Below are 14,830 nucleotides of genomic sequence, written 5' to 3'. Positions count from 1 at the left end.
CCGTCCCCCCTCGTCGAGTTTTGGCTGGTGGCAGTGGATACTACTTTTTATATTCGACCGCAAATATATTCCTATGGGATTTTCCCATTGTTCGAGGCTAATACTTTTTCTATATAGCCTCGGTCCTACCGCCGGTAAATTAAATTAAAAATAAATTCCCCGGTTGGTATTTTCTGCCAGAACTCGGTTTTTAAATGGCGTATGTGTTCGCCTCTGTAACTCCAAACCAAAGGTTGAGCCCTTTGTTCCACTTTTGGTGGGCTTCTGCACAGAAGCCCACCAGAGTGGTGCCATTCTGTCTGGGTACCACAGGGGGTGTGGGAGGGGGTTTAGGCACCCTGGACTGAGTTGCCTTGCCAACTCAAGTCACACTCTGGTGTGATTGGCCCAAGTGGTGAGCCGCCCCGCTCACCACTTAGCATGTTTGATTGACAGCTAGGTTGAATGAATGGGGGTTTTCTGCATAAAAGCAGGGCTTTGGGGACTGGAACTTCAGACGTCGCCACAGGACCTAAGAATCCGACGAGGGAGAAGCTGAGCCGACCTGCAACGACGACACCACCGGTGGAGACCTGCTGAACTGACTCACCACTTCCCAACGACAGAGGAGATCTCCCGGCTGGAGAGTCTTCTTCCCTTTGACTGGTGGGAACACCCAGTCTGTTTCTTTTTCTTAGCTTCCAGGACGTCTAGTGGTCGAATTGCCCGTGCTGAGTACCCCGGCAACCAGATAGCCACTAACCACTGTGCAGCGACCAAAAGGTGGTGCCTTGTGACTGAGAACGCCACGGCTGGTCTCTTCCCTGGTGGTGCAACGATCTTCAACTTTCCTCTACGACGAGATCATCTCTTCTTCTGGCAAAGTCCCGACTTGCATCCACCACCAGGAATAACTGCCCCCGCCGGAGCTGTCTCTCCACTTTCAAAGTACTGTGTCCACCTGGCTTCCCTTGTCCCGGTTAGCGTGAGGTGTCTTAAATCCTTACCTTTCCACTGGGTCGCCTCCAGACCTTCTTAACTTTTGTTCTAAAACTGGTCCAACCTTTCTGTGACATTTTGCTACAAAGACTTGAAGTGCATTTCCACTGTGGTATTTTTGGGACATACTGCCTTGCCTCTCTCCGAGTGGGCCTGGCCTCTGAACTTTGTGATCTACAGTAGACCTGCCTTGCTTGCCTTGCATTTGCTTCGTAAAAGAGTTGGCACTGAGTTGGGTTCATACCCTGCCTTTTTCTCCCCATTCCTAATGAATACTAGAGTGCCATCTAGGTTAAGCACTCACCTCTGTCTGCAAATAAGTGGTGTCTTTGAACCTAGACTTGTCGAAATATTGTTATGGGATTGATATATACTTATAGTAACTGTGATTGAAGTTGTTTGCCATATTAGTGCCAGTGTGTTTTTCATAGATGTGTTTTTAAATAAATAATTATATATCTTAACACCCAAGCTCTGATCCGTGTCTGCTTGTTCTACTGTGTAAATTGCCCTATCTTGTATACTCTATATACTGCCTAACTCGTCTTGAGAGAAGTCTGACTGCTCAGCCACAGCTATCAGGTAAATCTGGGTGGTGCAGACTGCTACCAATTGGGTTTACTGCTAACTCCTGTATTCTTAAACTTTTTGCAGTGGTCCCAGAGGGAACTGCACAAGTTTCTGCCTAACAGCAAAGAACCACTTGGAGAACCTGTCATTCTAAATGAGGCAGAAATAGCCATGAGTGAGGTAGAAACTACCATGTATCAATCTCAACAATCAGAAGACTTGTCAGTGCTCAAATCACAGCAAAATGATGAACAGCTCACCATTTATTTAGAAGTCACTGAAGAAATTGAACATGGTTTTAAACATGAAACTAAAACTTGTAGCTGTAAACATAATAAACCTCTGCTCCTGTATGTAAGCAGTGAAGCGGGTTCTGGCAAAACGTTCTAATTAAAATAATCAGTAAATTTGAACAAGAGTTATCAAACAACAACCTTTCAGTTGTTATAACATCCCCCACAGGTCTAGCTGCCTACAACATAGGAGGTTTGACTTTACACCGAATACTGTTCTTCCAATTAGAACACCAAAACAAATTAGAATACTACAAATTACCAGCAGAAGCTGCTACTGAAGTACGCAGAATTCTGAAACAAATTAAAGTCCCCCTGATTGATGAAGTAAACATGGTTTCCAACCTCCTGCTGGCTTTAATTCATCTCACAGTCCTAAAAAACGCCTTCGAAAAACTATTTGAAGAAAAAGAAGTTATTATTTTTGGAGTTCTCCTACAGTTAACAACAGGCAGTGTTAAAGTGCAGAGAACTGTTGGAGCCGCAGGCTACTCTCCTTGTGTATCTCCCTCACGCCCTTGTTCACACAGCTGACCCGTCCACTTATAAGAGGAAGCAGGGACTGATAGCAGTGAAGCCTGGTAGCGGTAAAGGGTGGCGGCTGTTGGAGCCGCAGGCTGTTCTCCTTGTGTGTCTCCCTCATGCTCCTGTTCACCCAGCTGATCTGCCCACTTATAAGAGGAAGCAGGGACCGGTAGCGGTTAAGTCCAGTGGTGGTAAAGGGTGGCAGCTGTTGGAGCCACAGACTGTTCTCCTCGTGGGTCTCCCCCATGCACCTGTTCACCGAGCTGACCCACCTACGTATAAAAGGAAGCAGGGACCCATTGGCAGTGAAGCCTGGCAGCGGTAAAGGGTGGCGGCTGTTTGAGCCGCAGGCTGTTCGAGCAAGCAACTCTAAACACCCCTGTGTTTCTCTATGGGAAGTAATACCTAGGGAAAATTGTACTGCGCACCTTACAGCCCAGACCAGATTGCAGCAGAGTGAAGAACACTGCAGAGTTTTAAGCTGCATTGGAGGTTCAACATGGAGCCTGAACCTGTGAGGGTGAACTCAGGTATATGTACTCTATCGGCACCGAATTGCACAGCACTTCTCCACTCTACTGACTTTTTGACCTGCAGTGGATTCCGGGCTTGAGTACAGCTTCTTTTTGATAATTTATTAGCGCACTCGTCTCCGATACAGCGTAATACTTGAAACTGACTAACAGTGATGGTGACGCGGAGCACAGAGATGTGGTTGAGATGGGAGAGTGACAGCCTAAGGCTATCATTGAAGTCAGCCGAGAGCATTTGAGGAGCCTCGCTGTTTTGTTGTAAGGATCAATCTTCATCCGTTCCCTTGGAGAGCTCACTTGACATTTAATAGTCAGCCCTGCAGGCAAGTAGGAACCACGAGGGAGCGAGCAGGGAGTCGGATGTAGACAAACCATTGAGCTGTTTTGGTGTGCCTCACTCCTCATTTGATCGTTTTAAGATTTTTTAAACTGGTTTTTAAGTTTTCTTTTTTCTGTTATGATATTTTATGCATCTTAATCTCATTGTGATATTTTAAACCACAGGTGGATCCTTAGGTGGGAATATCCTGCTCATTCACACTATTAATATTGACGGAATTCTCTAGGGTAGCAGATTGCATAGTAGTATTGTATTGTATATTATTGCTTGAGGGTGATCCGCTGTAGGGGCGCACCCACTGGGATAGTGTTGAAAGGAAGGCACTAAGGTCTCCAGCTAGTGCCTCTGCCAGGAAACACACTACGAAGTGCATATACCGCATTGATGAGGCCAATGTGATGATTAAGGTGATTGCAGGTTTTCTCCATGACATATACCCAGAAATGAATTACCTAGCAGTGGGCTAGCTGGCCCCTCAAATGCCAAACAGGGGAATAGAGTGGTATCTAACTGCAATGCCCCAATTAACAATGACACCATACAATCTGACTGCAGGGAAATGGCTCACCCAGTTGTTAGAGGAAAGGGCATACGAAGAAAAAGCTCAGCATTGATGACATGCGGGCATTATCAATAGATAGCATGGGCAGTCATAAGGCACCCCTAGTAGCCATGGAGGGCGTGGGAGAAATACTACTTGGGTACGAAGTCCTTGATGCTCCATGCCAAAACCAACGGAGATCCTACTGCATTCCGGTGGAAGTTAATCGAGCCCCAGGAACAGCAATTCCACAGAGTATAGGGGAACTGGGTGAGGATGGGCAGCAGGTGCAAGGGCAGGATGCTTTGCCTGTGATCAGTTACCCCCAGAGGTGGTTACTGGTAACAGGTTTGAGCCCCTGGTGATTTTATGTAAAGCCACTACTACTGCTATAAACCCTGTACTCCAAACTGTACCAGTACCTGTCCTTTATATGGGAGGGACAGAGCTGCAAGAGCAGGTGGGTAGTGGAATGAGCGATTAGGGGACACATGGATGCAAAGGATGTAACATTGCCCTAGAATGCATGGTACTATTAAAAAAGCAAAATGTAGATCTAAAGAAAGATTTGAATAGATTGGCATGGTAGAGGACTTGGCAGGTGGCATTTCGGTACCCCTGCAACAGGTTCCTCCTGCATTCAAGTGTGGGCTTGAGGGGGCAGATGGAGAAGCTGTAGTGAGAGGAGAGTAGAGGAAACCAGCACGCATTATTGGTAGTGCCCCTAACAGCCCCCTTCAACACAAGCATTCCCGTGTGAATAGAAGCCAGGAGTCTTGTCAAATGACTGCTTTCCCGAGTAGGGATGTCAATTCACGGGAACACCTAGCAATGGCTCAGAGGATGCACTCCCCCCTCAGGCATACAATGGGAGACACTGATATGCCAGATTGTGTTATTCTAACGAATGTTCGGAGAAAGGAGGATAAGTCACGCGCTGCCTGAGAGCAAAGAGGTGCTGTCTCTCAATAATTTGTCACGATATTTTAGCTTGTGAAAGACTGAGGGGGTTGAAGCAGGTGGATGCCATTAGGATACAAATAAGGGACACCGCACTGGATCAGGGCCTTTTGGAGATGGAGCAACGGTCGCTCCCTCCAAACAAATGGCTTGACAATTTTTATTAAAATGTCAGCTCCTGCTTGGCAAGATTTTGTTAAATGATTGGAAAGGCCAAGCAACTTGAATAGGTTCTGGTTCCATGCTCCCAGGTCCCACTGGTGTTAGACATGGAGCTCAGGCATTCTCCTCAGCCTGGAACCACATCCATAGGTGCCCATGGCCCTATAAGTAGGGGATGATGGAACCCAGCACAGAACCCCTGAATTGGAGTGCAAGAAAGGCTCCTACAGTATGGGTGGTGTCTGCCCTCAAGATGTATGAAGGTTTGGTCACTCTGGGAAAGAATTGCCTCGTGTGTCATCATTGCAGGGGCTGGAGCAGGTCATAACTGCAGACCAGAATGGATATATGCCTGTCCTTGGCACAGTTCCTGCTCAGACTGAACCTGGGGTGCGGGTCCACTTATGGAACATAGCAGGGGTAGGCAAATACATGATAGACAATGGCTGACTGGAGTATATTCACGATCTTGCAATAAGCTGCCTCCAGGAAACATGGGTGTTAGCCACACCACATATGCCACTTTCATAATCTCAGCACGCAAAGGAGGGAGGGGCCATCCCAGTGGGGGGCTAATTAAATGGGTGGATGCAGCACTTTTTAAATCAGCAAGAACGGTGGACACAGGCACACCTGATCTTTTAGAAGTTCAACTGAAACTCAGGGGTGAGTCTGAGATGTTGCTATTGCATTTTTATAACAAGATTTTGACAAAGGGGTGCTGAAATAGTTGACCTGTTGGTCGAGCGGATCGAGAGTTGGGGGTCGATTAAATCTGGTGCTTTAAAGAGCTTGGTAATGAGGATCTTAATTTGCAATTTGAACCCTTGTGTAGCCTGAATTAATCATGGACGAGGAGGACATTCACTGGGTTATAGGGCCATTGCATGCAGCAAGTTCCACTAGGCCACAACGGAACACAGAGGAAGTGATAATTCTGTTCATGGTGGCAAATTGTAGGTCTTGCAATGGCCACTTTGGGGGGATACCTCAGCTGCATTAACCTTTGAAAGCACTTAGGGGGGAGCACGATTGACGTTATCCTTGTAAATGTGGAGATTTGGGACCTAGTGAAGAACTTGCAAGTCCATAAAACAATTGACAGTGACCACCAACCTTTGGTTTTGGAAACTAGTGCGCAGATGTAGGGTCTATGGCTGGCCTATCGGGCTGCCCAGAGGATGGAGCAGTTATGGTAGAGGTACATGAACATGCTAGGCATAATATCCAGTGGGCCAAGCTGAATTGTGAGAATACCCTGCTTTTGACCTATAAGGATATCCTTCCAGATCTGGATAAGGTAGCTTTGGCAGATCCCATTGATGTGCCTGTATTAGTATCCCTGCACAAGAGCATAATAGTCACAGTTCTCAAAACCCTTGGAAGTAATTTGGGCAGTCCTCAGCGCCATGGTACGACAAAGAGTGCAGGCAGGCAACGGGAAGATTAATTATTGAAGCCAGATCGACAGCACAGCCCAAGAATCAAGGATTAAAATTGGCTAGAGATGCATACCGTAGGTTTCTGTGGGCCAAGAAGAGGGCATGGCACGAGGACAAGTGCACCCCCATGCTTATTGCAATTGGTAGGGGTGACTCATAGGGCTTCTGGAACCTTATGGGGACAGGGCACAGAGTCGGAGCCAGTGCGCATCAGGGATGCATAGCAGAGCTAACTTGGGTGTACTGCTACAGTAGCCTTTATGGTAGTGTTAACATTGTGATTGCAGTTCAGTGCTCCACAACAAAAACTGATGTTGGGGGTGTTACCCCGCTGGTAGTATCAGGAGAAGAGGAAAAAAAGCCCTGATATGCAAAAAGCCGGGAAAGGCTCCGTGCCCTAACAGGGTACCAGTGGATTTGTATTTTTCTGATGAAGTGCTATTGGCCCCGTATCTGTCAAACTCTTTAATGCATGCCCGAGCCAAAACCTGGTACCCAGGTCTTGGACCTGTGCAGAATGAGTGCCAATTCACAGGAAAGGTCTGAGGGATCAACCCTAAAATTATCAACCTACCTCGCTGCTAGATATGGGGTGGTAACATCCTCTCTATGGCCTTACTGTTCAAACTGGAGGCGTGGGTTACAAGTAATTCGATCATTGACCATCGGCAATCAGGATTTTGTGAAGGGTTGAGCAGAATAGATCAGAGCCTTCGGTGGTGGCTGATTATTGATAAATACGCAGTACTTAGAAAGGTTGAAGTGTACGCTGTCTTTGTGGACCTGAGGACTGCTTTCAACACTGTACCTAGGGTCCTCCTCTGGGAGTTTCTTATGGCTTTGGGTATCCCTCCCGCCTTATTATGTGCAATACAGAGCTTGTACACTCAAAACAGAGCTGTGGTTCAGTGGGGAGTAGACGGCAGGATATCTGTTAGATTTAATGTTGAAAAGAGAGTCCGCCAAGGGTGTGTTTTGGCCCCTAAGTTGTTTTGTACATTCATTAATGGTGTCATCAAAGATCTGCTGGTGGGCGAATGGATGCCGGTCCTGCTGTTTGTGGACAATGCAGTGTTGTTGTTGCAAGCAGCTGGACATTTTCACAGCCTTCTGTTGGAAAAATTCATTATCTCTGAATGTCACCAAAACTAAATCCATCCTCTTTCAAACAGGCACCAGGAAAAGCCAAGAGGCATTTATGTTGGTGCTGGGTGATTGAGCAGGTTTCACATTATGACTACTTGGGGGTCAGACTAATGGCAGTCTGTGGGTAGATGAAGCAGCTTAAAAAGGCTAGGGTTAGCCTGGGTCACCATAGCAGGGCCCTGGGACTATATACTGCTGAAAATGGCAATGTGGCAGTGCACGTTGCATTGGAATCCTATAAAGCTCAGGCTAGACAGGCAGCCATGTGCAGAATGTAGCTTTGGGGGCAGGCGAACATTCATTCATTATCAGCGGTAGAAAATACATTTCTGAAAAATGTTCTGGGTGTCACACACCTGAAGTATAGATACCTCCTTCCTAGCCACGGAAACCAAATGTAGTGACCCCTATCACCTTGGTTGACACAGGCTCCTGATTATAGAAACACAGGTACCCCAAGGCAGCCTAAGGGGGGGAGAGGGTTAGAAAGGGTTATGGATAGTAATGGGGTTAGGGTAACCAGAAAAGGGGACGTGGAACACATACAAACAAGCACAACACCATACCAGGCTTGCCTCAATCTACCTACTGTCACTATCCTTCTTAATTAGAATACTAACTCACCACACTGTATTTGTGATTCCCTCAAGATGCCACAAACATAAGCACATAAAGCATGAATGGAACATAATATATGAATGGAACATAATGCTGAATACTTGTATATTCTTGTCATGGAGGCAGTACTTCTTGATTAGCAATGCCCCTCAATCGTGAGCTTCAATGCTCCACTCATGATACCTGAACTCACTGAACACATGGAACACAAATTTGAACATGATTATTGATTCAACATGAAATGAGACAAATTGCCGCCACAAACAACATAGCATTACTGCATAATATGCCTTGCCCCTTGTTTTCCCCCTGAACTGTCTTCTCAGTCTGAAACACCCGTGTTGCCTTCACAAGTGTATTTGTAATCACTGACCAATCAAATATGTGCGTTTCCCAAAACGGGCCGCCCTGTTGTGCAAGATTCGTAACAAAACTCTCACATACATTTCAAATGATGACCAAACAAATATGTGCGTTTTCCAAATGCCTGCACGGTTGTGCAAGTTTCAGAACAAAGCGTTCACAAACATTCCAAATGACTCTGCCTGAAAACGCAGAGTCGCTAACACCAATTACATTCAAAGTAAGCACTTATCTGAGGCCTGGGGGGCTCACCGGCACCACCCCAGGCAGGAAATATCCTGCATTGAACGGCGTCCTGCCTCAAGCAGTTCCACTCTTCAAGATGAGCTGCAAGTTCACCGCCGGGGCCCGGGACTGGAAGAGATCACCGCCCCCCCCCCGCTCTGCATACCAGCATCTCCACATGCTCTGACTGAGCACTCTGCTTCCTCTGGCCCGTGTCACACCAGCAGGCACCATGGGACAGGAAAGTTCTTAAATAGCAGTTGCCAGCACCTGCTCTCCCACACTGAGGTTGCCAGTTTACACCCCTACAGCACCAATGTTATTAGAGACAGGCATGCAGGGGAAAGCACCAATCTGCTGGATCCGCCCAGTTTTATACTAGGTGTGTCTCTGGTCAAATGGTAAACTTATTAAATATAGAGATTATTTAATGGATGTTTTGACATACCAGGGGGGTACATCACTGAAGTGGGCTGTGCATGTTAGGAATTGTCTGAGGGTACTGGATCTTGCCTCATATTCAAGGAGCCCTATTGGAATCACCTCACAATCGAATGGCATTGTTAAGGAAGTCACCCTTGCAAAAGCACAGCCAGATGTTCTTGAGAAACCTCTTGGCTCAGTGCCTTTGGCACGATAAATTAGCATTAAACCTAACGCAGGCTGCAAGGAGTACTTGGACTCTGTGATCCAAAAACACAAAAGAGCACTGTATATAAAATTCCACCTAGATATTTTACCAATAGCCTCACTCAAACATAGCTGGCAGAACTCTGCATCACCGATGTGTCCTCTGTGCAACAGCACCACAGAGGATTGATTTTTTTTGTATTGCTATGCCCAGTCTCGCTGCCACTGAGGAAGTGTTTTCTGAGACCTCTTTTACAAAATCGTGGTTGTATAACCACATAGGAAGCCATGAAGACTGATAGCTGTTAAGATGGATTTCTGAACTCTGTCCTGGAGGGGCAGAGGTTCAGAAGGCAAGCCTAGTTTCTTGGAACAGGGTAATCTCTGGACAAGCCAGACCAATCAGGTTAGCGATGGCGCCAGTCAAGACTAGGTCTCAAGAGGGGTGAGGGTGACTGAAAGCCCGCAATGTCACACGATGCAAGGACACTTACAAATTACTCCAGACAGGTGTTATATTAAAAATATAGACACATTTATTACAAGGCCTTTGTAACATCGACCATAGTAAAGAATCACGGCAAAACTCCAGTAAACCAACACATCACAATCAGTACAATTTATATACAAGACCGAGGGGTCTAAAGAGTTAGAAGCACGAAATATGCAGACCACCTAGATGGGGAGGAAAACAGGCAGTTCAAGTAATCGTTAGACCCAGTTCGACATTAGAGGCCACCTAACTAGGAGGAAGTCCGAACCCTATGAAGATTGGAGCCTTGTGCTCAAAAGTACCTGCACACGCGGGTTCCAACGGGCAAAGGAGAGTCTCTTCAGGGAAATCAGGCAGTTCAGAAAGGTGGACGAAAAGATGGTGAACAAATCCCTGTGCCTCAGGCAAGGCCTCCACTTGGGGCAGAAGCAGGGCGTGAGTGCGGGAAAGGGTTTGATGTGTACCAAAGCGACGGAAAGCCACAGGCTCCTGCGGGAGGGCGACTGGTTAGGGTATTGACTACTCACCGGTCCCCGATGCAGGCAGACCCAGGCTTCTCCGGTTCAGTTTCGGTACTGGCAGGTTCAGATGCGATCAGAGGGACGTCTCGACGCCGTGTAGATACCGTGACAGCAGGAGTCAGGGTCGAGGGTGTCCCAGATGCAGCGAAAACGCACAGGTTTGTTACCACAGCAGGGCAACTCGGCAACCGCGTGTATTCCGGTCCCAAAGCACACGTCTCACTTCAGACCTGGGAACGCCAAGTGTACGAATCGTGTGAGAGTGCCGAGGACAAGGGATTAGCAGTAAGCCAGACGGCGGTGACAGAGCAAGATTCCTGTGTAGGCTGGTCAGTCCACTGAATGGCCCAGGGACGCTTCCGAAGGCTTAGGTACAAGATTTGGTGAAGATGCCGAGAATAGTTGTTCCCACTTTTCTAAAGGGTCGAAGTGCCTTTGCAGACCTTCTCGTACGATCAGAGGCCGAGTGGTCTCGCAGGACGACAGCAGTGTAGGGTGCCAAACCTTCAGTGGGTCACCAGCGATTCCTCGACTCAGCTTCTTAGTTGCAGGATACTTGGCTCCTTATCCTTTGTTCGTGAGATCGACATGGTAGTGGGGTTTTCAGCCTCCTCTTATCCAAAGTTCCCTTCGCACCAAAACGGTGAGGGCCCAATGGGAGATCCGCTCACAAACACTCACACCATATGTGGACCTATCACGGACCACGGTGGTCCCAGACTCTCTGGCACCCAGGATGTGTATTGGGAACAAACATCCCAGCCCACATCCTGGAGGCACACACAAGGCATGCAGAAGCTCGCAAAAGCATTGTATTTCGCAGGAAAGTGCATGACCAAATAAGGACTGCCCCGGGTCGGCTCGACCTGGGTGAAGGTGAAGGGGCAAGACGGTCAGCGGACAGGACAAAGAACCTCGTGTTTCCAAACTGTAGTTCTTTGTATATCAGTTGTCTGGGAAAAGCTTGCATTGTGTTGTAAGTCCCTTTTCAATGTTGTTGTCCCTTCAATGTTTATTCAACTGCACCTCCTGCTCATCCCAGTACTTCGATCATCACTCTCCTTTAGTAGTCCATGTTCATCCTCGTCTCTGTGGAAGTCAAGTCTATGGGCATACAAAGATCCATGGGTTGGTTCGGTAAAGGACTGGGGTTTACAAAGTGGGGGAGGTGTATAGGGTGTTGGGTGAGGGGTGTTATACCTCACCTCCCTTACATGTTTGTCATTGTTCCTAGAGGGGAGTCTCTCCCCATGAGATCCTCTCCCCTGAGTACCACATCCAGGGGGACGTTCTGGTAATGGCCTCACGTCCCGGGACTCATGGGAAGGGGCTCCCTCTCAGGTAGAAGTGACGACATTGAAGAATGCATCGCACTATCTTTATGTATTCGTGTATTGCTACAATTGCAGACATCAAGTTACAGTGAAGCACAGTTGGGGTCATTTGTATCCTCATATCTTTTTCATATAATGGCTTTTTGGTTACCTTTACAATGTTCCTAAAACAAGCTGGTAGCAGCTGTGATATTTTACCTGTTTTGTGTTATTTTAATTGTACATGTTTGCATTTACTCAGAACAACTACAAAACTTGGCTAATATTCTAAGATGGCTGTGACATTAGACCTTTCACAGTGAAAGCTGTGGTTTTCACGGGCTAAGAGGCATTTTGTGTGTTTGTGTCAGAGAAGGGTGCTGTGACTCTCTAGTCCCAGTCTACATCTCTGGTCCCAGAAAGTATGTTGCCGGACATACCTGGCTGCCATTGGTTATCCAGGATTGAATGGCCACTGGCTGTTTGAATGATCCAGATCCTTACTATTGGTGGTCCTCGACTTGCTCCTAGCCTGAATCTTGAATAAAAATAGAAATTGTTTGATTGTTTCAAAGAACATCGTTGGAACTAAGATTTCTATGAAGAAAAGCAGCCTGCAGATGACCTGAAGACAACCCCTGCAGCTAACCAGCATTGACTTCATTGTTGTCCCGATGAATCCTTCTCCTCTGCATTGATCTTAAGAAGCCTTCATTGGTGCTTCAACCCATGGACTGGTGGGAACAACCACTTGCAACCTTTACTCAAGGATCTGTCCCTTCTGATCTTTTGGAAGTGTCCCTGGACCCACTGGTGAACTGTCCAGCTCTCTCCTGGGCTGCTTCACTGCAGCAGTCATTGTTCTGAGCAGAGCCTTTGAACTTTGCAGATCTTCAGCTTTTTCAACAAGTCACCTGCCCATGCATTTTCAGCCATCTCACTGCAAGGGACATGTGTTGGGGCTGCTTCTATGCACACCACTGTATGATCACCTGTCGTTGCATGACCTTGATAACCTTCATTGAATCTCGTCTTCTTCATGTCCCTGAGGTGACCCATGGCCATTTTTTCCACAGACGTGTTCAACTGGAAGCTGTCTGGAACTGATACCGAAGTACTAGTACCAACCAAATGTAAATCCTGTGGAACAATGTATTTCTTCTGTCTAGAATTCTAGACAACCCTTGTGGTAGGAACAAAGACAGAAGAACACGCCTGGACCCAAAGTCTGGAACCTCCAAACAAGCTATCTGGAGAACTCTGAATGAAGGTGGAAGTCTACATGACTGTTGCTTTCTCCACCTGCCCTCCCTCACAGGGTAATAAGGGTGTAAGGTCCTATCCCTAACTCACTCTGACCTGATATTTGGTATTGTTCCATGGGTTAATGATCGTTCCCAAGGTGTATCCCAGTGTGTTAGTTTGATTTTTTTGTTCTCACCTGAACTTTACTTGAACTTGTATTTAACTTTGAATAACTGTGTTAATCATAACCACTTGCACTACAAATCCCTATAAAAACGTACATGAAGAAGTATATGCTTTGGAACGTGGCTGTTTTCTGTTGAATCTAAAGAGTTCAGTATATTTCTATTCATCTGACTACTCACCGGTATTGCACTGGTGATTGATTCATATGCAATTCTATTTCTCCTCAGGCTTTGACAATATTTAGCTATGATTCTTACCATCTTAGTGTGTAAACTAAAGGCCTGATCAATATTTGGATTTGTATATAATTACTGTGTAACAGGTATTACTGGTGATTTCCTGTGTGGCCTCATTGTAGCTCTAGACCATTCTTCACCCCTGCTGAGACTAAGCCTTGACCTCTATGCTACCTCAACTTCTCAGTGTCTTCCCTGTTCACCACAATAGGGTGGCCTCCCAAAATTCTCCCACCAGGACTTATTTTTGAAATCCATCTTAATACAGATGAATGGTCTTTCCAAGGAGTGTGGAGACTTATATTGAGTCTTGCCACCCTTTTTGTAGATTGGGACGATGACTCTAAGTTTCCATGATCTCCCCTCTCTATGTTCTCTATAATGTGCACTCCCTGTTTTATTTGAGTTGTTGTGTTGATGTAATGCTGATAGAAAGGTTTCAATGAGAAACATTGTATATATAGCCAGCCAATTAAGCAAACACACACACACACCAGAGGACAATACAGATGATTTCTTCCAGGTAATGCTCATTTCTCGGTTATACCATGACCCAGTTTTCGAAACTCCTGCTGGACCTTTAAAGGGAGAATAATCTGCCTCAATATTCATTATCCAGAGCTCTTCTAAGTGAGAGAGAGTTATATCCATCCCTACTGCATTGTACAGTCCTCATTGATTTATTGATTTATTCCAATGTTAAGATTTCATTTGAGTTTATCTGCATTTTATCAACTTTATAATTGAGTGCTGTAAAAGGTGAATGGGAAATCCCTGCAAGCTACAGCAATTTGTATTGGAAGTGGATTGAAATTTAAATAAGTCAAAGCCACTCAAAAACCATCCAACATGGGAAAAGCTCTGAACGTGAGGACTGGACAGTGTTCAAAGTGCTAGTTATCAGTGATTATATTTTTGCAATCGATCTAAACTTATTTGCGATAATGCTACTGCTATATTGCATACAATGCATATCATGCCCTTATTAATATCCCCTTCAATACTGCATTCAGGGGTTGAGTGTACTGGGCCATCTACACAATTGTAAGCACGGGTGAGCTAGAATGTGTTTTTTTCTCCCACAGGATGTGTTAAAAGGCCAGAGTTACACATGGAAAGGAGAATAGGTAATTCCCTTTGGTGTTTTGGAGGACTTTATTGGAACTATAATTTACTGCACAGGCCTTCCCTTCTACCTATGGTTACTAATATATACGCAAAATAGCAATGTTGCTCGTGCCTTATGCTGGTTATTTGAGAGGTGCCCTGTTGAAAAGGGAGGTGTCCCTCTCACTGTCCCCCTGCCTCCTGGCCCATCATAGTGCTTCAAATGCATCTTGCCTCACTCTAAAGTGCTTAGGGGGGTTCAACAGGAGTGCCACCTTCATAACAGTCCCCCTTTCATTACTTCTACAGTAACAAACTCTGAACTCCAGCTCCCCCGTCTCTGCTTCCAGATATGGCTGAGCTCTCTTTATTGGCACCCAGGCCCTACACACTGACCGCAAAC

This window comes from Ambystoma mexicanum, chromosome 6q, assembly GCF_040938575.1.
Source record: "Ambystoma mexicanum isolate Mex_15411 chromosome 6q, UKY_AmexF1_1, whole genome shotgun sequence".
In the NCBI taxonomy this organism is placed as follows: domain Eukaryota; kingdom Metazoa; phylum Chordata; class Amphibia; order Caudata; family Ambystomatidae; genus Ambystoma; species Ambystoma mexicanum.
The sequence above is the reverse complement of the archived record's forward strand: the minus strand, read 5'-3'. Positions refer to the sequence as shown.